We start from the raw sequence: 27,238 nt of genomic DNA, 5'->3' as shown, positions 1-27,238 counted from the left end.
GGTTTACCTGAACTTCTGCCATTGACAGAAATGAGGCCATTCCTGAGCGTCATGCATGCCAAAGCCCATACAGCAAAATGCGAGGTACATGCAATAACTTTAAGTCTGGTATGCCTGTAGCTATAGGGAAACAATGGGTCGGATAATAGAACGTGCTGTGTGTTATCTTTCAGCAATTGCTTTTCAGCTGCTTGTTCAAATTTGTAGGACAGATTTTGTTTTTCCCCGCCATATAACAAGCTTGTTTCACGAGATGTTTTATAGATAATTGTACGCATTAATGTAGTTGTAACATTCAAGCAATCTTCAATGCAAAGGATGATTTTTTACATTTGTGCATGTTTATGCCTGATTGGATGATGTTATATCAAAACTTCTGAAGTACTGCTACATAACACATAACAGGTGAGATGGGGTGGCAGAAGCCTGGATGGAGCAGGAAACACAGTGGGAGAAGAAGTGGAGCAGGTAGGGTATTATTGTCAGTATTTGAACAATGGCTACAAAGAGTCTTAATAGAACCCATAACACCAAAAGGTACTTATTTGTCATCTAGGTAACATGCCTGGTGAGAGTGATTAAGTACATCCTTTATGTATGAGTTAAAATAAAGAATAGGCAGTTCAGTTGTTTTCAGCAATTCAAAATGCACGCATGCATAAGGGGTCCCAAAGTCTTAGTATAATACAGTACACATGTTTTCTGTTAAACCACAAGTTTAAGATGTTGTGGTGTGAAGGTAATATTTTTATGTAATGGAGACCAAAATTGCATTGTATTGTTTTCTTATAGGTGAACAGCTTTCTCTCGAGGGCAGCACTTGTCACAAAATACATGACAAAGGCTGGTTGGTGGTACACTTACACTACACACTGTGGTTGCCTAAATAAATAATAATAAATACTTCATAGTGTTTTTACAGGGAATTAAAAGAAAAACAAAGTTTCTCTGTTCTTACCAAAGTTATCATTGTATTCAAGATAATTACCAGTTCAACTAACTTTTAGTGATCTGGTTTAGGCATGTCTGTTGGGTTTCTCTTATTGCCTTTTGGATGTGACATCATACTTTTCTGCTTGTGGGTGCATTATTGTTTCATTAGCAAGAGTGAACATGCTAACGCGACAGGCCATGGGTTGGAACAGAAGAAAGAGGGACAACATTCATCAAGTGTTAGCCCACAGATATGTCAAAGTAAGGGTAAATTATCATTGAGATCCTAAGCACTGCCCCTTTCCCTTAATGCACAAACTACAGCTAGATCTGAAACTATTTGTAGATTAATTGTTTGTTGGTGGTTTTTGCATTGTGGTGGTGCGTAGAGTTTTTTTCTGACATTTTCATATTTTTTTCTCTTTAAAAGATCACAGAGAGGGCAAAGGTGGAAGCTGCCAGCCTTAGCAACATCAAGGAGGAGCACAACCTTGATCAGGAGACAATACAGCAGTGGGTATGGGATGTCAGACAATGGGCTGTCACAGGTAAAACATGTAAAGTACACTACACTCTTAGAAAAAAGGGCTCATTGGGGTTCTATATAGAACCATAGGGTTCTTTACTCAACTCCAAAGAACCTTTTATGCTAAAAAGGTTCTATAATGACAAGAAAGAACCCTTTTGGCACAAAGCTTCTTTAGGCTATTATTCATTCATATATTACATTATTCTGCAACATTTTGTATTTGTAATTAAATTATTGTTTATTAAACTGTTGTAGTAACGTAATATCACATTTTAATCATGCTGATTGAGGAGAAAAACTGAAATGGCACTCTTCGTGTGATATTGATTAACTACATAAAATGATATAAATATATACATTGTCTAACCCCCATATCTTGAATTATGTGATCATTCACATGCATTTATAAATGCATTTGAATACACTGAATAATGCAGTGAAAGAATGCACTCAAAATGCACACCCGCACTAGTATAACTAGACTTCATCATGTAACTTTACATTATAGATGCGTGCACTCTGTAGGCACGATTTGTTTAGTTTTTGAATTAGCCTATACTTGATAACGTAAAAGCGCACATCGTTAAAACAAAAAATACGATATTATCGCAGACGATAGCTGTATCGCACACCCCTATATTGACCTTATCGTCATCATCATCATCATCATCATTATTATCATCATAACAAGAAATTACTCAGTACAAAAACAAGCATAAGGGCTCATTCTAAGCCATTTATAGCTGAATAGGCTCTCGTCTTACTTAGCCTTGTTTGCTGCTCTTACATTTCATTCTTTGTCATTTATGTGAAATTATTGTAGGCTACCGCAACTAAACAATTTTGCATTATGGATTTAATTTTTTTATCTGTTGAAAAGCAAACATAAACAAAAAGAAGTAATAAACTCATTATTTTCATTAATTTTACAAAGTAAACTATTTGTTTGCATTTGCGCGAGCATATTCACGCTAGCGCTGTCTCATGAAAGTGCATGCACGCGCTTTTTGAATTCCAACGGTCGAGAAGAGACTGATCCCTGTCTCTGGCGTCTGCTGATTTAAATTGATGGGCTGACGGAAATATTGTTGTGGTAAGTCAGAGAAATACATCGATTTTTTTTAGTAATCTACTGGTTATAAGCTTTAAACCCATTAGTAATGAAGTTGTCAATGTTTCAACAGCGGATTTAACGTTACACTTTAAACAGGAATGAGCCTGAACCGCGACAGTGTCACAAGTTGCCTTACATCGGTAAGTTTGTTGTGCTTGTTGCAAACTGTTAAATTTGTGTTTTCTGATCCTAAGCTTAGTTTTTAACTGTATGAATGATTATTTTATATTCAAGTCAAGTGGTGTCAAAGGAACTGGAAGCAGGCCAGTTTACGGCTGTTTCTATAGCACACATAGCTTAAAGGGAAAGGGGTCATATAATGGTACATGCACTTTTTCAAGTTGATTGTACTGAAATGTGTGTTGGCTGTGCCTGTACACAACCATCCTATTATGATAAAAATCCATCCAGTGTTTTTGTTTTAATCTCCTTATATATTTTCCCCTGCCTCAAATCGAGCCGTTCGACCGTGTGACGTCACACGGTCGGACGCCCCTCCCAGAATTGTTGATTGACAGCAGTGTTTCAACACAGACCCGCCCTCGCTCGTGAGCGAGCTGTCAATCATAGTCCGTCATCATTGTTGATACACTGGAGCAGAATGGCGCCTAAGCGATTGTTTTTGAGCAAGTTTCTGTGGTCATGATTGAGTTGTGTGTGCAACCTAGCCAGTGAATTGGCCCTTACATATTCATGCCAGTGAATTGGCCCTTACCACTGTGGTACAAAATGGTCAGTCACATCCCTAATTGTTTGGAAGAAAGTATGCAAAGGCAGTTAAACATGACTAAGGCTATCATTCTGTTTTTCACCAAAGAAAAGTCATGCAAATTTTGGGCAAAATGGGGTTGACTAAATGATAATTTTTTATGGAATTTTAACTTTTGGGACTACTGTATTCTAAGTTATTTCACAAATAATTTGTTTTTCCAACTTGTAGGAATCAGTAAAGCCAACTCCGACTATAGTTTTTCCATGAAGCTTCAAACCCCCTCCATGCAAAAAGAGCCAGCATCAATATGGAGGGTGTCAACATTGTGAGCGCAGAAATGGATGTGATGGAGGCAATGGAGTGCCTCTTTGCTGCTTATTTCGTATTCAGTGTGGAATACCCCAAGCACATCACTCACACGATGAATTTTGTTGAGCACTACCTGTTTAAACTCTCCAGCAGCCAAAAAAAACTGTCTGTGCCAGTGCTCAAAATGTATAATCAATTATCATAATACTTTGATATGTCATGAATAGTGCTAATGTAAATATGAGGTGATTGATGTTATTCTGAAATGCTGATCTGAATTTTAATCTATGTATTCACATTCTTTGAGTGATATTAATATGAATTTGTATATTTGAAGTACTTCTATATCTGTATATTTCCATTGTGAGTTATATTAATATGTATTTGTAGTTTTGAGGGACTTGATGTTGTTCTAACACTAATGAGAATTTAGATGAATCTGTATATTTGCATTATTTATTAGTGATAGATTAATGTAATTTTGTACATTTTATGGACTTATTTTGTAATATGTAGGTGAAACTCTATTTACATTATTTATGAGATATTTTTTAAATGGTTGATGTTTTAATGTTGATTTGTTGATCTGATATAAATAAATTACTAGTTCTATGCACTTTGGGTGTGCTTTTTTTCAGTATTCATGGGTGACTTTTTTTATGTGAATTACATTTTTACATTTTAGGGTCTTGATGTTTGTCAGTAATATGAAATATTTAATCCGGAAAGGACAAAACAAATGATAATGAATGAACCCCTAAAAGGTTCCATATAGAACCTTTTTCCTGGTTACAAAGAACCCTAAAGGGTTCTTTTGATTGAACCCTTAAAAAGGGTTTTTTATAGAACATTTTAGGGGTTCCAAATACGTAGCGCCTGATAGAACCTTTTAAGGTTCTATATAGAACCTTTTCTTCTAAGAGTGTATGTATATACGGTGTGTATATATATATACACACACACATCTGTTAATGACTGTACATTTATACAAATAATAAAAGGTGTCTTGTTTTGAATGTTTTGAAAATGTCACTAATTGTGTCTCTTGTCCAATTGTTTTGTTTCACCTATTTAGAGAGAGTCTACACTCCAGGTTGTATTGAAGAGCTAAGGGCTGACATTGAGAACATCACTGTAACCCTTTTGCGCAAGAAGCAAGATCTGTATCGTCAGCATGGTTTGTTGTCAAATCAAGTTATTTAAATTAACATATAAAAAACAATAATGTTATGACACAGTTTTCTTTTTGTTTCGATTTGCAGATAGCAACCAGGCAAGACAAAAAAGAGAAAGAAAATGACTGAGTTGAAGAAGAAGCTCATGAAAAGGTCTTGCAATACAACACAATAGTGGAAGGAGATCTGATTGACGAGGAGTTGGCTTGCAGTCTGACAGAGGGATACATCCTACCATGGGAGAGACATGAAGATGGTACGATAAGTATTAATTGCTAGTTTAGCTTGATGTTTATATTCTACAGAACCAATGCTGTCAGCTAAAAAGATTTCTCTAAAATAACATAATTCTGTTATACTTATATAATATAATAATAAACATTCCGTGTCCACTATTCCATTCCTTTCCCAAACCAAAGGCAGCACTTTTAGGTTGAAGAGATCTATCTTCGACCAGGTAATGCTGCTAAAACGCTTGGAGGAGGAGCAGAGCATCCTGGTAAAGGAGATGTCTCAGCACATCAAGTACCTTCTGAAGCAAGTGCAAGAAGTGGAGTCACTCAGAGGACAGACTTTGGAGTGCATCAAAACCAGCAGTATGTACAAGATCTTTATATTTTAGTATCATGTATTTATTTATGATATATATATATAGAGAGAGAGAGAGAGAGAGAGAGAGAGAGAGAGAGAGAGAGTGATGTGTCCAGGGAACTCTACTTTATACATTGAGTTGTGATCAGGCACTGAGCTGACCATCTATTTGGCATCAGTGTGCGCAATGTAAATGCATACACAGTATAATGACTAAAAGGAAATGTTGAATTTGCAAATTCAGCATTGTAAAATGCAAAAATAGTTACAAATGTCATGTTTTGTTTGTGTCATCTTTCTATTTTTTCCACAATTCCTCTACAGGTTTCGGTGACCTAACAGAAGATGCAACACATGGGCTCAACAGTGTCCTCAATCAGAGGGGTCACTCACTTAGAAGTCAACACAAACAGGCTGTTAATGCATACAGCAGTATAGCCACTATGGAATGTGATTTTCTTTCCATACAGGAGGACATTGAGGAGTGGGATGACAATGGCTTCACCAGCCCCGAGTCTGAGGAAGAAGACACCTAAAGTACACTGCCAAACAACACAGACGAACTTCAGATTTGTACAGAAAAATGTTTTAAATAGCTGTAAAAAATATATGTTTTAAATAGTTGGTGTTTTTGTAGATTCTGTATGTATTTTAAATTAAAAAAAATTGAAAATATTGATTTATTTATCTCTTCTAACATTTGAGCTTACTGGTTTCAGACTAAATCTGCTCATTGCTGCTTTAAATAAACAATTGTCATCATCTTTGCATGGAAAAATCAAATGAAGATTCAATGGCAGTCTGCGTAATTTTAACAAGTATAATTCTAATGTACTAGGGTATTTCCATGATATATGTGGATTTATATTTGTATGTAATATGCATATACTGTATATTTTATAGTTATAGTTATAGCATTGAAACCATAAATGTTTTTCTTTTTTGATTTCTATATGACATCCTCTAAATGTACATACAGAAATCCAAATCCAAACATCTTTAACTTACATCCTGTAAAACTGTATAAGAAATGTATTTGTTGTGATGCATACAAATGCACCACTGTAATAAACCCATTTGATGCAATTGTCTGTTGTGTGAACTTCATTTGCCAGTTAAACCCTTCAGTGGTGGACAGTAAGTACTGTAATTTATACATTTATAATATTAATAACAAATGAATGGTATTTGTACTTGTGTATTTTCTTTTCAGAAAACTGTTGAAAATGACGGTTGTGCTCGTCAGGGATGCCCCTATCCCCATTACTTTTTGCCATAGCTATTGAGCCCCTTTCAATAATGCTTAGAACACTTCCTGTATTTCAAGGTATAATGCGTAAGGGAATTGAACATAAATTAGCCTTATATGCAGGCGTGGATTAACGCAAAGGCTTGCTTTGGCTGCAGCCTAGGGGCCCTATGTGTGCAGGGGCCCCAGATTGGTCAAACTATTGTTTTTATTATTTTGAATTTACTTCAGCACAAACAAAAAAAACTCATTTGCCCATAAAAAATGAGCAGGTGATTAGATGGGGGCCCACACAAAGAGCAGACTAGGGCCCCTAGCCACCTTAATCCGCCTCTGTTTATATGCTGATGATTTATTTACTCTACGTTACCGATCCAATTGCATCTATTCCTGAAATAATAAGTCTATTACACGAATTTGGTAAATTTTCTGGGTATAAGCTGAATTTACAGAAGAGTGAATGTTTAGCCATAAATCAAGCTGGTCAACAACTAAAACAGAAAGATATACCTTTCCATTTGGAAAATTTCTAAATTCAAGTATCTTGGTGTTAATGTTCAGGCAGAAAATTTTACAATCATATTCAAAAATCATACATGAGGTCAGCTTTTTTAAGATGGACAGCTCTTCCACTATCTCCATTAGGTAAGATAAACGCTGTAAAAATGAATATTCTCCCAAAAATTCTTTACCTCTTTCAAGCTATTCCTCTGTTCTACCCAAGTCTTTCTTCAAGAACATAGACCAATTAATCTCCTCTTTTCATATATTCAATATTGTACTTTTTACTTCACTACATTTATCTCACAGCTTTAGTAACTATTTACTTTAGAAAGGTGGAGTTTTGCACACAAACAATATGAAGAGTATTGTTCTCAACAGTTTATACAACTACAGCATTAGTTGATCGACAAAACTCTAATTGCCAGCTATTTAGATAATTGTTTAAGTCATGTCATGTAAAAACTTTTCATGGTTCCAGCTTCACAACTGTGAAGATTTTTCTCTTTTCATTTTGTTTATTTTAAAATATGTATTTAAACATTTTTAGGTTTAGACTGACTGAAACAAGCAGTGAAGGTGTTACTTAAGGGCTATGGGCCTTCCATTAAGAAAAATACCAAAAATTTAAAATAAGCAACTTCATTCATAATGAAATAATCATCTCATGCAGTCAGAGACAAAACATGTTTAACCACAACCAAATACAACAGTAAAATCCTGATTTTGCATTAACACATGAGGAATAATAATATCATGATAATAATATTAAAATGTTTTTCTTTCTGCTTTGAATACTTTTACTTTCCTTTACATTTTGCTGATTATACTTCCATAATTTTACTTAAGTGACATTATCAATACTTTATTTTGTTACTTGTAACAGAGTATTTGTCCAGCAAATTATTAGTACTTTTACTTTAGTAAATTATCTGAAAAAGTCATCCACCACTTACATCATTTGAAAGTACTATTTGAACACATTGCATATTTTAGACTAATGCTGATGCTCATTAATTTATGAACACTCAAATAGTCTGTTTGTTGCTTGGCTGTGGTACATATATGTGCAGTATTGTTATAATACTACATTTCTAAAATATATATATATATATACAAAAGTTGAGGTAGGGGCCTCAAAGTCCTCACTGAAACTATGCCTGTACCAAGGCTGTGCCCATGAACACCTAAAATTGCAACTTTTTGAACGACTAAACCAAATATGTTGTTGGAAAGGGCTCGACCTGGAGAGTGACATATGTCAGTCTGAAGGTTGTAAATTGCTCCTGCTTTTAAATATTGACCTCTGAACCTTGACCTTGTTGCATGTTGGAAAGCTTGTAATTCAGGAACCGAAGGACCTACAGACATGAAACCAACTGTTATAGATAGCTCTTGACTTCAGCTATATGACTATACCCAAATGAATAGACTCACCAAGAGGGGGTGCAGTCAAAAATGGTCAAACTTGATTTTCACCTATTGTCCAGTATTTAAAATTGTATTACAGAAATGGGATTCCCATCCCCTTTAACCCATCAGTGGACTCTTACATCACTATTTACAAAATTCAATTTCAGTATATCGGGTCATCTATTTTTAAACTACAATTCCCTCTAGCCGCGCCATGCCACTTTATACTAATTAGTACCATATTTGTAGTTGTTCTGGTTTCCAAAATAGGGTTTTCATACACATATCAGGAGAATATCTTAATGTTTATCTGCAGCCGAAGCATATATTACACTGACTTTATGTGGTTTATTTGAAAAAAGCAAACAGGTGGGGATTTCTTAAGGTGATTTTAGCAAGTAGGTGTGTGTGTGTGTGTGTGTGTGTGTGTGTGTGTGTGTGTGTGTACACGCGTTTCGGGATTATATTTCACTACAGGTGGGAGTTACGTAACGTTGCTCCTTAATTGTAATAAGCTAAATTTACTTATATATGGCTACAAATTACTCATAATGTGTAAATATATATATTTAATTTCCTTTCTCTTTTCCTTTTTGTTATACAGGTATACATTACCTTTATCAAAGTCTCAATAGGCTATTAACTTTGAAATGTCCATATGTTAAGTCTCCTTATGTGATTTATGTTGATATTAAATTATGATTGTGGATTTACTGATTATCAAAAAAAGTTTATCTGGAAGTTTTCAACCATCCCCATGATAAAAACAGTCCATAACAAACTAGTTATGTCACAGATTGCAAAACTTTATTTTGTTAGGTATAGTTCAATTATCATATCTTAAACTCTATTTTGATATGAATAACTTAAATGGCAAATGAACAACAAATGTAGTACAACACTTGTAAGATTATCTCAATTCCATTATTTGAAGTTTGTATGTATGTGTAGTTGCATGTATAGTCCCATTTGTGAAATGCACATTTTCATTACCATCAAAAATTTAAATTGTTATTTTACATTGTCAACACATAATCAGCTTCAAGGTGATTATCTGCTACACAGTCCAAACAGAATGTTATGCAAATTAGGATATGGTATGATTTCCGTAAATTGCGGTAATTTAGCACAAGAGGTTGAAAGATTACTAATAAAAATTAAGGCATTTTGAAGCCTGTGAAAAAAAAATGTGAAGTTGCTCATTTGTTGGTTATTTAATATGAAATTTGAAATGAAACTGTGTCCTCTTCAATATTGGGCTATGTCCCCCAATAAAGCACTCCAACTGTGTGCGTCATTGGTGGAATAAACATTTTGGTAGTTGTGAAAGGCTCAGTTGTTTCCCATAATTTAGCTTGTCTGAGTCAAAATATGATCAACTGTAACTTTTCCATGGTCTGTAGACCACAAAACAATCCATAAAGGGGTCATTCAAGTTTAAGAAATGTTAAGTCTGTTGACTGTTGCACTTCATTGTATCAATACAGATAAAAGTATAAAAACCATGAAGAATATTAAAGACAAACATTTATTTCAGTTTTTATTAGAAATTTCTTAACTGATGCAACATGACAATTTTATGGAACAATACAAGTGGACAACAACAAAAAATATGTAAAGAAAATACACTTAACAAGAACAAGGAAAAAAATGCATGTTTGCAATGTATGTTGAATATTTGCAGGCTAGCTCCATGGGATGGGAATCACGCTGGCTGCCAGGATGGAGGCCAGGTCTTTCCACTGAGAAAAACATAAATAAATAAAGAGAGGGAAGTTGAAGGAGAATTAGTAAGTATAATACACATTGAATTGATTGTCATGATTGTAACATTCAATGTTTTACAATACTTTGCAGAGTAGTGCAGTGCATCAAGAATCTGTTTTTCCAGAGTGGGGACGAGGCAATATAACTATGTAACTGTTAACCTAGTCTTGCATAGCCAGACCTATCTCCACACTAGAGCTGTGCAGAGCTGTGAGTTGGAGGAAGGTCTTGCTGAACCCATTATAATTCTGGTGTATCTGCTTTCCATGTGCGTAAGATTACTTTTAAACAAGATATAAAACATCACGGTCATTACGGACATTAGGGTATGTCAGTGTTACTCACAGTAACTGTTGCTCATGGAAAAATAAACATAACTATATAATTGTGTAAAACAATGTAGATAGGCACAATACAGCTTAAAATGTCAAAATGTTGTGGAAAAATAAAACAATAATAGTGAATTTCACTTTTGCTTTCATATGGCTGTGGATGCACAGTACAACATAGCAGTATCCTCACAATTGTAAACAGCATACAAAAACTGTTTGCATTACCATTTTCTTTAATAATCTCTACCCAAGACAATGGTTTGTCAACAATACCCATCATTGAAAATAGTACATTACATTACATTTACTAATTTAGGTGACTCTTATCCAAAGCGACTTACAATTGCTGTTTAAGTCAAAGGTTGCAGGCCTCTGGAGCAACTAGGGGTTAAGTGTCTTGCTCAGGGACACAGTTGCGTGCCTGCTCTCTGCCTGTAACGATTCCCTGGTCTTGTCTTGTTCTCTGTTGTCTTTTGTTTTGTACATTGTGTTTTAATTAGTCTTGTTCACTGGTGCTGTTATATTAAAGTTTGGTTTAGTTCCTGTGTTATGTCACTGTCGAAATGTATTTCTTCCTTGTTCACTGTGGTCCTTTGTTTTCATGCTTTCTAGTTTAGTTCCTTTTTCCTGTTGGGTGTTGTAGTTTTAGTTTTGATTGGTTTCTCCCCTGCTTACTACAATCCCCACAATCCACCTGCCCTCAGCCATTTGCCATGTTTATTGTTTTCACCTGTTTTCAATTGTTTGTCATTGGTTTTGTTAAGTGTCTTGTTACCCTGTTTCAGAGATCTGTTTGTTCATTGGTCCTTGTCACCCTAGTCTTTGTATTTAAGCCTTGTGTATCTGTTCAGTCATTGTTGGTCATTGTATGAATGTCACCATTGTATGCTCTTTGCCTTGCCCTGATCCTAGTCTGTGTTCCTGCCTTGCCCCCCTGTGGAAGTACCTAGCCCTGTTTGTATTCCTTTTTTCCCGTTGTGGATGCTTTGTTTCGTTCCTGGGGCCTGTACCATGATGGTAGTTGAACAAACTCTAGGTTGCAGAATTGGTTTAGAGTTGACAAAACCAAACCGATGCAATCAGGCTTTATTGGTACCATGAAGCAGCTCATCAACTTTCTTTGTCAACTCAGACTTTGATCCTTAAGCTATGATTACTCCACAGGTGCGTGCACATAAAAGAGTGACGTCGGCGCCGAACAACCAATCACGTTTGAAATGGATAGAGAGCACGAGCTATATATTATTCTGCAAATACATTATATAGGTAGGCCTAATTAATGTAAAATGATGTATATAATCATATTAAAATGTTTTAAATAAAATTTAAATGTGTGTAGGCTTTTCATGTTAATATATAAAACATTTGTGTGTGTGTGTGTGTGTGTGTGTGTGTGTGTGTGTGTGTGTGTAAAATGTGAATGTATTTGCATGACATCCTAAGAAAGATTTCATCACACATTTTATCAAACACACTTGTTTGCAGCGAACAGAAAAAAATGTGAAATACGTTAAACTGGGGGAGGGCCACCTTGCGAATGGTTTGACAAACTGTGTTTTTTCCCTAGATTCTCTGCATCACCGACCACATACAAGTATGTTCCACTTGCAAAAAAACGCATTACAGACCATTTGCGGTACAGTAAGTGCATATCTTCGACGGGTCACATTTGTTACGTGGGATAAGACATTCCTTCCGTGGAAAATCTGTATCTTTCATACAAGTATCAGGAAAGTCAAGGGGATTCAATAAAAACTATTTCTCTATGAAGTGCTCGTCTAACAACTTGCGCTGAGATGTCCACAGGATTTGCCAGAGAACAGAAGTTGGGAATTAGTTACGTCATCAATATGTTTCTTTGCTCACAGCTGATTGGTCAAACTTCAGTCTGAGATCTTGAATCCAGAACATAACCTGCCCCGGAGCAGGTTAGCCGTGCAGAGTAAGATACCATGGCAACGAACACCGATTAAAGCCGAGCTACTTTCATGGTACCTAAAACCCAGGGTTGGCGCAAACTAAACTGGAACATGGCTGGCTAGCCACCTAAACCGTCTTCATGGTACAGGCCCCTGGTGTTTTTCCTCTGTTTATTTATTAAATAGTGCTGCACCTAGATCCTCACTCCTCGTCTGCCTCTGCCTTGACCCCCTATTCGTAACACTGCCAGAGAGATCCAAGAGACCAATCATAAAATGCATTAATCATGCATAACCAAAAGCTATTTAACATACCACATTGTGCAGGGCTGCCAGTCATAAAGATGTTCTGTCCTCCCCTGTGGCAGGAAGACAAAGACATTGTATTACTGTATGTTATTTATATGTTGTACTTTAACAAGAAGTGAAAATATATTCATTGTTGACATAATTTGACATTGGTGGTGGTTGAGGAGATTCCTCCCAAGTAAAGTGCTTTGAGGACCCAGAAAAAGTGTTATACAAATGTAATGAATTATTATTAATTATTACTATAGTTTATATACTGCTTATTTTGAATCATAGTCATCAAATAAGATCCATGACTGACACTTCAAGCGAAAGGTATTTACAGGATGCCTACATATACAGCTCAATGATGTGACATAGACAACAGCATTTTATCAAGGTTACATTAAGTAATTGCAAAACAAGTTATACAACAGTTTTAGAATGTCATCAAGAGTTTTTTTTTTTATTTCTTTTTAGGGTGAAGGGGTGGGTGTCTTTAGGTGTAATGTTTGTTTTTGGATAAATAATAAAAGTGATAAAATCATTGTTTACATAATCACATATTTGTAGCTGCATTTTAAGTAAAAAATGTACTTGGTTAAGGTTTTAAAAAGACAATTCCAGTAGCATTATTTAACGAATTGAGAGAAAACACTGTCATCCAGTTAGTTATTGTCCTACCTTTCTGTTCCTTGTCTTTATTATTTTACTGGACTGGGAACATTTCAAGGCGATTGTGAGGGCAATCTGTAATTGTAAGGAATATATTATTTGCACCAATGTCCACAATATGTGTAGTACTTCTTGTGCAGGAATCAATTTACAATGAACACATTTATGCATTTTCTCCAATATTTGTCATCAGCACATTTAGCTCCTCCTATTGAGATCTGATAACCACAGGAGTATCAAAGGCTGCACATGGTTCTATTCAAAATCTTTGTTTCTTTGCCATCCCTTCTTTATGTTGTGTCTCCTAATGGACTATTTACATTTTACATTGCTTTCCACAGAGCAGATATCTTTTACACTGGTATTCTTTACACATGGACTTTAACTTTGCAGCTCTCTAATTCAATGAAGCAGGGATGTGTAGAAAACGTCTCGGGTTATGACTATAACCCTTGTTCCCTGAGAAGGGAACGAGACACTGCGTCGTTGAAAACGACTCTTTGGGGAACGCTCCTTAGCGTGCGCCTCTGAATAATGAATGAAACTATTCCAATCTTGATTGGTGTTGCGTCATGACGTAACATGTGACGGCATAACCGGATGCATAAAAGTGACGCCGGTACACATACACATTAGCCTAGCGATGAAGCAAGCCGCTCTCAGGCCTTGAGGGGCGTGGCAGGACGACGCAGTGTCTCGTTCCCCTCTCAGGGAACAAGGGTTATAGTCATAACCCGAGACGTTCCCTTCCGAGGGAACTCGCACTGCGTCGTTGAAAACGACTCTTTGGGGAACGAATGCCCACTAGGCCACGCACCGAAAAAAAAAGGCCTTCCCTAGGGTGAAACTGAACTCAGGCACTCAGCTAGGACGAGAGCACACGTGCGCCAGGCATACTAGGGAGGTGCAGACTGTAAAACCTGATGAAAGTGTGCGGGGTAGCCCAACCGGCTGCCTCACAGATCTCCTGGAGGGGTACTCCCGATAAGAGAGCCCTAGAGGACACCATGCCTCTAGTTGAATGAGCCCTCACGGCCAAAGGTGAAGGCAAATTGCGCACCTTGTAGGCCGAGATAATAGCCTGAACAATCCAATTACTAATGGTTTGTTTCGAGGCAGGGAGCCCCTTCTTAGGTGACCCAAAACACACTAACAGTTGGTCCGACCTCCTCCAAGAAGAGGACCTCTCGAGATCTGACACTCAAAGATCTGACAGGGCAGAGCAAATGGAGCCTCTCTTCTTCTGCCGACACATGAGGTGGAGGATAAAAAGCCTGCAGGACCGTAGACCGTGCCGTGTTAGACGGCACCTTAGGCACATAGCCAGGTCTCGGGTGTAAAATGGCTTTAACTCCGCCAGGGGCAAACTCCAAGCAAGCTGGCATCACTGCCAGGGCTTGAAGATCACCCACCCTCTTTAGAGAGGTAATAGCTAAGAGAAAAGCCATCTTGAACGTCAGGTCCTTGGGCGAAGCCGACTGAAGGGGTTCGAAGGGGGCCAGGGATAACCCTTCGAGAACCACCGCCAGGTCCCAGGCAGGAACCCTGGACCTGGTTGTCGGTCTCATCCTCCATGTACCACGGAGAAAACGAATGACCAGCTGGTGCCTCCCCAGAGGCCCATCACTCAGTGGTGCATGGAACGCCGAAATGGCAGCCACATACACCTTAAGTGTGGAAGGGAGAGACCACGAGAGAAACGATCTTGAAGAAACTCCAGAACTGAAGCCACCGGGCAGTTAACTGGATCTAATTCATGTTCTCTACACCAAGTGGAGAACACATTCCACTTGAGGCCATATAATCTCCTAGTAGACAGAGCCCTAGAGTTAAGTATGGTTTCAACCACCCCCGCTGATAGACCAGCATTTAGGTACTGAACCCCCTCAGGGGCCAGACCCACAGTTTCCACAGCTCTGGACGAGGGTGGAAGACTGTGCCCCCGCCTGAGACAACAGATCCCTCCTCAGAGGAATCTGCCATGGCGGAGCTATCAGGAGTGAAATTATGTCTGAGAACCATACTCGGGCCGGCCACATGGGGGCAACCAGAAGTAGACTGATGCCCTCTTGGCGGACCCTTTCCAGGACTCCGGGAGCAGAGCGATCGGGGAAATGCGTACAGGCGAAGCCTCGGCCAAGCCTGTACCATGGCGTCCAACCCCAGTGGGGCTGGATGTGAGAGGGAGAACCAAAGTGGACAGTGGGACGTCTCTCGAGATGCTGAATAGATCCACTTCTGATGGTCCAAATTTGTCCCATATCAACTTCACCACCTCTGGATGAAGTCTCCATTCCCCGGGCCTCAGCCCCTGCCTCGACAGGATGTCTGCTCCCTGATTCTGAACCCCCGGAATATACATGCTCTGATAGACAGTATTTTACCTTGGGACCAAAGAATTATCTGATGCGCCAGTCTGCACAGAGGGCGCGATCTGAGTCCTCCTTGTCGGTTCAGATAAGCTACCACTGATGTATTGTCCGAACGTACTAGGACATGGTAACCTTTGATGTCTGGAAGGAAGCTCCTCAGAGCCCTGAACACAACCAACATCTCTAGACAGTTTATGTGCCAAGAATGATGATGGTCCTGCCACAGACCCCTGGCAAAGCTGCCGTCCATGACCGCGCCCCAGCCAGTGAGGGAGGCGTCTGTCGAAGCGGTTTTCCGCGACATGACGCTCCCAAAACTGGCCCTAGGGACAGGAACCAAGGTTTCTTCCATATTAGCAGAGAACGAAGGCATCTGCGCGTTACTCTGATTATACTGAAATGGATTCCCCTTGGGGAAAACACCTTGGCTTTCAGCCACCACTGGAGGGGCCTCATGTGTAGAAGGCCCAAAGGTATCAAGTTGGATGCCGCTGCCATGAGGCCCAGTAGTCTTTGAAACTGCTTTACAGTGATGGCCTGGCCTAGTTTTAACCCGGACACCATCGCCAGAACGGACTCGATACGTGCAGGAGACATGCGTGCCTGCATCGTAACCGAGTCCCACACAACACCCAGAAACGTTGTGCACTGGGATGGTTGTAACACACTCTTTTGTGTTGAGTCTCAACCCCAAACTTCGAATATGGCCAAGGACGACAATGGCCTCCTTCAGCAGCAGAGATTGCACTTCTTGTTCCATCACCTGAGCCTGCTCCGGAACCACTGTAGTCTGCACCACCCCAGAGAATTTGGGGGCGGTGCCCGAACTGCAGTTTGTACCCTGATTTTATTATATGCAGAACCCATGCAGATATGTTGGGAAGATGATTCCATGGCTCTACAAAATCTACTACGGGAACCAGCCCCTCGAGGCTGGTCTCGGGTGTTTTTCCGAGCACTGTTCTCGACTTCCTGAAGGGAAAGACCGGCAGGATTTAGTCGATACAGTCCTTGTGACCACAATTGATGTGTGTTTTTTATTTTTTTTTTGACGCGAACGGCACGGTGTGCGTTCGCTGGAAATTGATGTGGCCCGAAGCGTCAGAGACGGCGGGAACCGACACCGATTTCCTGAGGACTCCGCTGCGAGAGCAACCTCGGTTGCTCTGCAGCTGAGAGATAGCCTTCCGAGGTTCTACCACCTCGGTAGGACCTCTTTCCTGAAGCTTCAACTAAGGGAACCAGCCTCTCGAGGCTGGTCTCGGTGTTTTTCGAGCACTGTTCCCGACTTCCTGAAGCGGAAACCGGCAGGATTTAGTCGATCACGGTTCTTGTGACCACAATTGATGCTTGTTGTTTTTTATATTTATTTATTTATTTATTTTTTGACACGTAACGTTTGCTGTGCGTTCGCTGGAAATTGATGTGGCCCGAGCGTCAGAGACGGCGGAAACCAACACCGATTGTGTGCGGCCATGTAAGCCCTACTTATTAAAGCAGATGTATCTCTGCAGGGCTTACTAGGCAGCGCCGGGTTTTAGCCCATATACCGTGCCCCCAAAACATCGTCTGTAATCAAACACTGGGGCTGGAGATACGGGACGAATGCGGTTTACCCCACGATCTCGTTTTAGATATCTTTGTGGAGATCGGGGAAAAACGGCAAACGGCGCTGAGTTTGTGATCTGTGCCGCAGGAAACGCACGTCTAATTGCTTTCAACTTGCGTTCCCTGCTCATTTTGTGGCCAGCTGATATTCAGTCTGGCCACGGCACGCGTCACAACCTCAATCAGCTCCTCATAAGCTTGTCCAAAAACTGGCGTGCTTGGCTCACGGTCGTCCGCATCGATGCTGAGCATATCCACTTCCTCGGAAGCAGTGAGCTCAAGCAATGGGACCTGATCATGGGCAGAAGAAGCCGCGACGCGGGCTTCTGCACCACTCACAGTAGGCTCGGGATCCTCAAACGAAGAATGAGAACGTGCGCAGCAGTCTCATTCTCATCTGCAAAATCCGCTGCGAACCCCGCGATTTCAATCGCCGCGCTGCCTCAACAGACGCGGGACCAAAACCGTGGGGAACGCGAGCCTGACCGTGCTCATCGAAGCACGCCAACCGAGGCGCAGCACTCTCATGGGTAGTGCTTCACAACTTTCACAGGCAGATCCCTCGAGAGCTGCCTCAGTGCGTGCTATGCTCCCAAACAGTTCACACATAAAGCGTGCGTGTCCCTACCCGTAATGAAACGAGGGCAGGGGTGCACGCACTTCTTGAACTGTTCGGTGGCCATAATATTTTTAAATCAGACAAACAACACCAAATAAGACAAACAATTTCAACATAGAGCGCTTGCTGAAGAGCGAAAGCTAATGTGTATGTGTACCGGCGTCACTTTTATGCATCCGGTTATGCCGTCACATGTTACGTCATGACGCAACACCAATCAAGATTGGAATAGTTTCATTCATTATTCAGAGGCGCACGCTAAGGAGCGTTCCCCAAAGAGTCATTTTCAACGACGCAGTGCGAGTTCCCTCGGAAGGGAACCATCAATTCAATCATTATTTATAGAAAAAATAATAAAATAATATAGCATCTAGTATTATAGCATACAGTATAATCACAATCCTGAATCAGATCCATAATAAATCAATAATGTTTAGAGGGTTTACAAAAATCACATTAACTTCATGACGATTATGCAGGGGTAAAATGTCTGTACAATACATGCAGTGCATAGACTAAAACACACCTTTAATTTTTTGTGCTCTTTTTCGTTGCTGTGGACCCTGCAGTGGTGGCTGCACAGCTGCGACCACGTGTGCTGGTTCCTGGATGGGTGGAGCTGGGTGTGGTGGTGTGTGGCTGGAAAGAGTCACGTGTGCTGGTTCCTGGATGGGTGGAGCTGGGTGTGGTGGTGTGTGGCTGGAAAGAGTCACGTGTGCTGGTTCCTGGATGGGTGTAGTTGGGTGTGGTGGTGTGTGGCTAGAAAGAGTCACGTGTGCTGGTTCATGGATGGGTGGAGCAGGGTGTGGTGGTGTGTAGATGGATGGAGCAGGTTGTGGTGATGTGTGGTAGGAAGGAGACAGGTGTGGTGACGTGCAGACAGATGTAGTCTGGGTTGCTGGTGTGTCAATTGATGGAGCCTGGTTTTGTGATGGTTTGGCTGGTGCTTCCTGTTGTGGTGACTGGATATGGGTGGTAGGGGTTAAGTCACACGGCACCAAATCTAGCATGAAGTTCTCCTCTTCTTGAGGCAGCTGGTCAGGGTTGAGTCTTGTCCAACCTATAAATGGACATGGAACACACAAATATAATATATAAAATGCAATTAGTCCAAAGTGAAAATAAATGCAACCCCAAATCCCCCTAGACCGTAAAAAAAGATGGACGTAGTGAATGTTGTTTTACCCACAGAATTCTGAAAGGCAGAGTGCAGAGTCAGAAAGAATTGATAATGTGTTGCGTATGTGTTCTTTCAACAGCTGTTAATTATCGCCATTATTGTGTCACAGTCTAAGATGCAAAGAACATTTTTATCCATTGTAAACTTTGTGCGACCAGCAAAAGGTTTACAACCGCTAACATTTCTAAATCCAATTAATTGAAGCACAGCCATGACCAGCGCTGACCGTTATGATGCTACTGCCAGTGATGCATGCACTCGTCAGGAGATTGCCATTAAAAGCAAAGTTCAATCTTCTGTAAAAACATTGAATAATCCTCTTATATATACACAAATTTTGTTCAAAAATCGGGGTTGACTTGCTTTATTTGTTATTTCAGCCAGTGATGTTAGGAAACGTTATATGATTTGAAAAAAAAACTTTGTCCATGCTGCTCTTATCAAATGCAATATGCTATTACATGCAGAGAGATCAGCGATTGAGCTGAGCTCCAAAGTGATTAAAGAGAGTGAGCAGTGTTAGTAAGAACAAAGCAGTGAATCAGAGAAATAAAAGGTCTTCTGATTGTTTCACTTCGGTTACATTCTACAGCACAAATAAACATGACCCCACATCCACAGAACCCTGTTGGAAGGAGCCATCACCCTTTAATATATGTCTGCTATAAGTGTGTGTGTAGCTCAGACACACAGACCTGCATGACAGAGACAGAACACAGAGGAGTAATGTAACCTGGTTGCTATGTCACTAGCAGAGTCAGAGTCCTTGATTTAATTTTTCTGAGAAACCACAGGAAGTCCTGTTTACCATTTGTGCTAGCTTCCCAGGTGAGTGTTTAGGTCAGTCAAACAAATGCAGCCTCTATGCAGGAATAACCCTGCTGCATCAATTTACATTATCCAAGTACTGACATTTTTATTGATTGGATTTAGCTGGAGGTCACTATTTTAGCTTTAGCACACTTCCAGTATCCTGCTTTGCTTGTCATCTGGCTGAAATGCAAACTATGACTACATAAGTCTGCTGGTGGTCTTGTGCTAAAGCTTCCAGTATATTTGATTTGACAGTGAGTGTGACTCATTAAAAAGTTCAGCCTCAACGGCTCCCACTTTAGCTGTGGATTTAAAAGTTACAATAACTTAAAACTACCAAGGAGATAGAAGTGAGGTATTTTAAAGCACAGGTGACCCCTGCCATCATCCCAAAGCAATTTTTCTTCTTGTTTTCCACAATACTAGCTCTTTAAAATGACTCTAGGTTGCAGCTAGGCTACAGCCAGATCAGAATTTCTAGTCTTTGCTGTTTGGAAATGTACAGGATAACACCAAAAATTGTACAACGAAGAGTGAATATATGCATGCGTATGCATTTCAAGGTTAAATAAATGCAATCTCACCTCCAACCATCAATTTGAAGATGGTATCCATGTTGTCAAGGCATGTCTTTGCAGATGTGCTAAGGTGGGCATGCATTGGCAGCATTTATTTAGTTTGGCACTTCCCTGTCACCACCTTAGGAGGATGTGCAATCAGTAGTAGGGGCTTCATGCCAAGGGCATACAACTTCTCAAGCTGGAACAGAGAGGTAAAGAGATCAATATATAGGTATATACACAAAACTGTAGTTTAAAGCTGAATTTGTCCTCAAGCTTGATCAGAAATTACTTCAAAGCTAGAAAACATCTACAAACAATCAAACAATGATTTTTACATAATTTTTGGATAGATAAATGTGAGGATTTGTATTAGTTTCAACTCCCTAGACACAATAGTTTGGGGGGGGAAAAGTAAACATTTATTATATTATTTATAGTGTGGATGTGAGGCAATATATTATACCAGTTAGCCTAATTTATTTGCTTATGTCAAAATAATCAAACAATTTTGGTAAATGAGATGATTGGAAAACTACATACCAGAATGGCAGCATCATCAAGAATGTGGGACTTTATGTTATTTTTTTCATGGATGACAACCACTGCTTCTGCTGACGTTGAAATTTGTCCAGCTTTTTTTGGAGTCTTAGGTGTTGGGGTTGTGGATGTTTGCAGAATAAACAAATTTTAAGTCCGCAGTATATTTTTTCCCCGCAGTTTGGGCAGGTCTTTTTTTGTGAACCTCCAGGCATTTCTGAACAGAAATAACTGGGAGTGAGAGAGATAAGATTGAAAGAGTGATTAAAAGAGAGACAATAACAGAAAGAGTGATTGAAAGAGACAAGTGAGACAGAGAGAGAGAGAAACAGACGAGAGAGAGAGAAAGAGAGAGCAGGCGGGTGATCGAAAGAGACAAGTGAGAAAGAGAGTGGCTCTTAAAAGTGCCGTTGTTTTGATTTGTGTGTGTATGTGTGTGTGTGTGTGTTTGTGTTGGTGGAGTCAAAGTGTTGCAATAATGCTGTAAAACAGGAAAAAGCAAAAGATTATTACAATAGCCTTTGTAGTAAATGGGCATGTCTTAATTGTTAGGACAGAGTAATTTAAATTATTAATTAAATATTGATCAATCACAACAACTACGTACAATATCAATCAATCCTTACTGTACAAATATCAGATTTGTACCACATCCACTTGACAAGAGCAAGTACCTACACAAATCTATTTTTAATTAGGCATTTATTATTTTTATTTATGTTCAGTAACAATTACACTCTTATCTCATGATGATTTCAGTGTCTTCTAAAATGGCAAAGTCTTACAAAAGTATGGCACCATAGTGTTACAGGATATTCTATCTATAAGTTAGTGGAGGGTCGTCTCTATATTTCATTCTGCATTAATTATGTCAGCAGGAATGAACGGTCATTGACATTGAGACGCACTGAGCAGTCAAATCCAGGTCCACTTTTTTATTCTAGTTCATCCCTGATTGCGGTCATTCTACGTCTGACATTTACTTTGCACTTTGAATAAAACTTTAACCACTTTGTTTAATTGTTGTCTTCACAACACATGGGCAAATACATGAGTTTAAACTGATTTTGGTAGCTGGCAGTGCCACAATCCAACTGTGCCAGGGACAGCTGTCATTTGGCTGTCTAGCTAACTACTTTGGAGGGTAACATAACCGTGTAAATGATAATGCAACACTAACAAATTTAACCTAATCTCCAGGGATGAAACGCTACACAGATAGGGCTACAACTAAAAAAATAACAGCAAAGGTTTTGCGTGCTTCTTAACAAACAAACACACATTGGGTTGAGATGCTTACTGTAGTCAGGTGGCGGGTGAAATGAGCGGTAAACGCATACAGTGTATGGCGCTTACTCCGTGCCAAAATCAAACATTCGACTGACCGACCGACCGATCGAACGTCTATCCGAACGTCTATCCGAACGTCTTGTACTTTTGAGCGTCTTACCGAGCGGGTTGACCCACGTGACGACCTGACGTGACGTCAACGTCTTGAAAATAGCAGTTTTTTAACCATGCAAGTATCCAAGCTAATGTGTAAAGACTATAAATGGACATTAAAGGCACTAAATACAGATGTTTTACCTAAAATACTCAACCATTTCCTGCATTCTGCTGCACTTCCCTGAATAAGCCTTTGAAAAAAAGGTGTTGTAGGCTAGGCCTGTTCTAAGTCTTTCTGAGGGATGAACTGAAAAAGATACCACCTGTATATCATGACTTTCTCTGTATTTTATGACTCTAATGTTTCAAACACCAAACTCACCTATTGTAACTGTACATACATACAGTGGTAAGCTTTTTTCTGTCAAACTGATTAATTATATATTGTCTGATATATTGTTTTACAAGTAAGAGTTAAAAGATATAAGAAAAATGATTTTAATTTAAAAGTTTTCAATGCCATATGGGACCATGTTGTCATTAATTGCCCATTCACTTTTCATGGTAAGTTACCATTGGTAACACATTGAGAAAGACGCAGTTAAGATTATTCAATAGACTTTGTTCATGATTTCGTTTTCTTCCTTCTGAAATTGCCTTTGCTGCCTCCGCTGACTCGTGGGCTGAGTTACTGTAACATAACAAGCTGTTGATGGTTTTGGATAGGCTACTCTGATAGATGAACTCTGATATATACATTTCTTCTGTCAGAGAGAGAGAGGTCACTGTTTCTAACATGAATTTTCACTGTCTCTCCTGTTCTCATCTTGTAAACATATTATTAAAGTGGTTTGCAGCATGGCATTATAATCGTCCCAAATCCTTGTTAATGTAGGCCTAGAAAGACTTCTGAAAGATTGCATATTTTGACATTAGAAAGAGTGCTAATAATAGTATGTTAGAGACTAATATATATATATAATAGGCTATATAATCATTATAATATATAATAATTATCTTAATCCTAATTTATGTTTCTGTATAAGCAATTTTTTTCACGGTTCTTATTCACGTTGGAGGGGAAAAAAACCCGGCCAATTCCTGAATATTGATTAATCTAAATTAGATAATGCAATTTTCCGAAGCGGGTGCAACGAATAAAACAGGGCGGAAACACAAGCACGAAACTTGTAGTCTTGTACATTGATAATAGTATACAATTTATTAATAACATACATTTTATTTATAAATTGGGTGTTCGATCAACTGACTGCATGCTGTCGGAGTTTCCAGTGTTGACAGCTCCGTAAAATATCCTTGGATGAGCTGTAGTTTTGCTGTAGGCCAAAGCCCGTCTACGGACATTCTCTGTAGGCCTATTATAGCTACTGAAAAGTAGGCTAGCTAGCCTACAATACACAAATAACATTTTAAATTACTTCCATCTATGAACAAATAAAGTAGCCTTGATGTCATAAATACAAAAGCATGATTTTAATACTAATCCCTGCCCTTACCCTTAAACTTAACTTAAAAATGCATTTATATCACATCCATAGAGATTGCAGCTCTTTATTGGAAACAATTGAAATGAAACGACTTTTTTTATAGATGAAATATAATCTATTTTATTTTTGTTGACAGACATGCAGCGCATGTTCAAACTGTTGTTACTAATCTGCGATTTTTATAATTCTCTGGTAAATGTTTTATTATCAACCATATCTATTTGTCCTTATCAGGCAAAATATTGATGTTATTTTTTACATGCACTTTTACTAAAAAGAAAAACATGCCATTGTAAATCATAGTTGTACTACAAGTAAAACATATCTCCGCTCTAACATATTTTGCTATGCAATCATGTGCAAGCAGACAAAAAAATATTTTTGAATAACTGTTATATTAAGAGAAATCTGTATCCTTCAAATAATAGCTTATTTGTAAATTGGTTATTTGATTACGCTATTTGTGGTTATATGGTAAATAGTGAGAAGTTAAGAGAATAAATTTAACTTGCATGTCAACACGAGCGTCTCAGCTGTAGCCTACTTTATATGATTCATTGTCTATGATTTTTATATTTAGGCAAAGCAGATGGGATACTGATTGCAGTTTTCGCTGCATTTGAATATGGTAGAGCGTATTTCTATTAAATAAGACACATTCCGAAATTAGATCTATTCCTAAACCTTCCGATTTAATGGGAGATATATAAAAATTATGTATAATATCGTGCTTTTCCGAAATAGCCGTTAAAGCATGCCAGATTTGTCAATAATATTTAGCCTCTGCTATATTTAACTTTAATAATAGCCTACACCGCACATAACTTTCTAAGCCATCAGCCATTGCACTAATCAAATGTGGACTAGTTAGAGGACACAATAGAAGCATAAGAAGTTAAACTAAGGTAAGAAAAACACAAACGTGTTACAACGTGTCTTCACACGTAAACAACACGTTGGGATGACGATCGGTTACTCGCACTTCCGACCGGTCGCCATAGGAACGCGTTAACAACACGTCAGCACACGTAGGAACGTGTTACATATGATTTTATGAAAATGATCAATAATTTCGTTTTGGCTCATTGTTTATATGTGGCAGACATGAAAATCAACGAACCTTAATTACAAAGTAAAGTATATTCAGCTGACTATGTCTATATGTAATATTAGAACTGTTATACAAATTTTTTAAATAAACCTTTCCACTTTAACATTTATGATGTCTATTTGTGAAAGATTATGATAATTTAGTAATTTTATTAAGACTGAGATTATGCTTGATTAGATTAACTTTTTATTAGTTTGTTATCTGTGTGATAGCCTATATAAAAATAGTATGAATGTTTTTAATATATTAGCCTACAGGTTTCCTGAATTGCTAAAACACATTTCTTGGAAACATCATTAATTTTTAAAACCTTAAACACAAAACCAAATTTTCAAACTACATTCAGAGAACATCTGACTCTTCTTTCAAAAAAAAAAAAAAAAAAAAAAGACAAAACCATTTTATCTGTGCTCAAAATCAAACAGTGCTTTCAGATCATGCACACAAGAGTCAATAAAAAAAATATATATTTGCATTAGGCTATTATTACAGTCAAACCTGAATACAGAGAAAGCATTTTGTTACACATAAAAGAAAAAATCTGTTATGAAGGTAAGTGAGGACCCAAAAGCGATGTATGGAACAAACAGAGTCTTTAATGAAATTCAGTAAAAAGTCAACACAGGGTCTTCTCCTTGAGAGGAATACAAACAAAACAACCCGCAGAGAGGGCGATAACAAAAACAGAAAACAAGCGCTCCCTTCGAGCGGTAGAGGTCCACATGAAGTTCACAGGGTGAGTGGAGAAGCGATAACTGCCAGCGGGTCTCTCCCAAGGCAGAGGGTAGCTGGAGAGTACCTCTAGCTCGTGGCGTCAGGTAACTGGGCACGGAGATCGGAGAAGGTCTTTAGTGGAGAGCAGTATTGTAATGGTTACGCCTGCAGGACAGGACTCTGGACAGAGACAGACAGGGCAGTAGTTGCTTCTAAGGAGTAGTATAACTGAGTGAGAATCCGACAGAGAATGTAGCGAGAGCGAGGAGAGAAATAGAGAGTTTAATCAGAGGAAAGAGGGAACAGGTGGGCAGAGGGTAAACGAGGAACTCAGGGAAAATAAGAAACAGCTGGGAGCGGAGTAAAGGAGAGGGAAGTAACATAGAACGACCAACAGAGGGAGACAGAGTAGAGGGAAAGAACAGAAGTGAGACATAACATGACAAGACAGGATAAGACATGACAAAATCAATAAATAAAAAATAAACAGCAAATATTTTATCACAGCTTAATCCATCTGGATCTGATCTCATTTCCACCTCTTATTTCAGTCTTCTGACTCAATTATGCTGTGTTGTAATAGCCCTACCAGTTCATTTGTGTATAATTGTGAATTTTAAAATTCAAAACAGAAAATTGTTTGGTCAAAAGTGACCGAAGAGCACCATGACAGTACTGGACTTGTAACATTTGTTGGAAAAGTAAATTATTTTAATTATGCTATATAAAACTTTCAGTAACAATATTATTACAATAAATTGTACTTAGCTTTTTTTAAGTTCTGCAAATATTTTAAACTGTAGATTCACAGGTCACAACAGTTTAAAATATAAATGTGTGTGTGTGTGTGTGTGTGTGTGTGTGTATAAATGGATATTCTATATAGGCTAGGTCTATCTGTATTTCCAAATATATAAATATAATATATATTTATGAAAACCTTCTTTTTAAATGAAAGGCTACATTTATTAATTTGGGAGTGCTTTCTTTTATGGACTGTGAGAACATTGTACATTGGGCAATAAAATGAACAATAAAAACTAGTTAAAATGATTATATTGGTCAAATTAAGACTATTGAATGACTGTATATAGGCTAGCCTACAGTATTTCTGCTCTTTGAAAGTAAAACACATAGCCTCACATGCACAGGATTCAGGAGAAATGTTTTAGTGTTGTTTTAGGGGTACAATATTTATATGTATTGCCTTTAATGTCCATTTATAGTCTTTACACATTAGCTTGGATACTTGCATGGTTAAAAAACTGCTATTTTCAAGACGTTGACGTCACGTCAGGTCGTCACGTGGGTCAACCCGCT

At 38.6% G+C, this 27,238-nt stretch overlaps 1 protein-coding gene and 1 long non-coding RNA gene across 2 annotated transcripts in view; both read left to right on the top strand.

Annotated features, from left to right (window-relative positions):
• Positions 1-27,238, top strand: part of LOC127619542 (tripartite motif-containing protein 16-like) — a 171,110-nt gene that overhangs the window by 23,171 nt on the left and 120,701 nt on the right. The gene's annotated exons all lie outside the window — the stretch shown is intronic.
• LOC127619547 (uncharacterized) lies at positions 1,301-4,877 on the top strand. The gene is made up of 3 exons (XR_007967571.1): positions 1,301-1,481; positions 4,673-4,774; positions 4,860-4,877. It is a non-coding gene; the product is annotated as an uncharacterized LOC127619547 (long non-coding RNA).

Source organism: Xyrauchen texanus, chromosome 26, assembly GCF_025860055.1.
Source record: "Xyrauchen texanus isolate HMW12.3.18 chromosome 26, RBS_HiC_50CHRs, whole genome shotgun sequence".
Taxonomy (NCBI): Eukaryota; Metazoa; Chordata; class Actinopteri; order Cypriniformes; family Catostomidae; genus Xyrauchen; species Xyrauchen texanus.
This window is presented reverse-complemented; position numbering and strand designations above follow the sequence as displayed.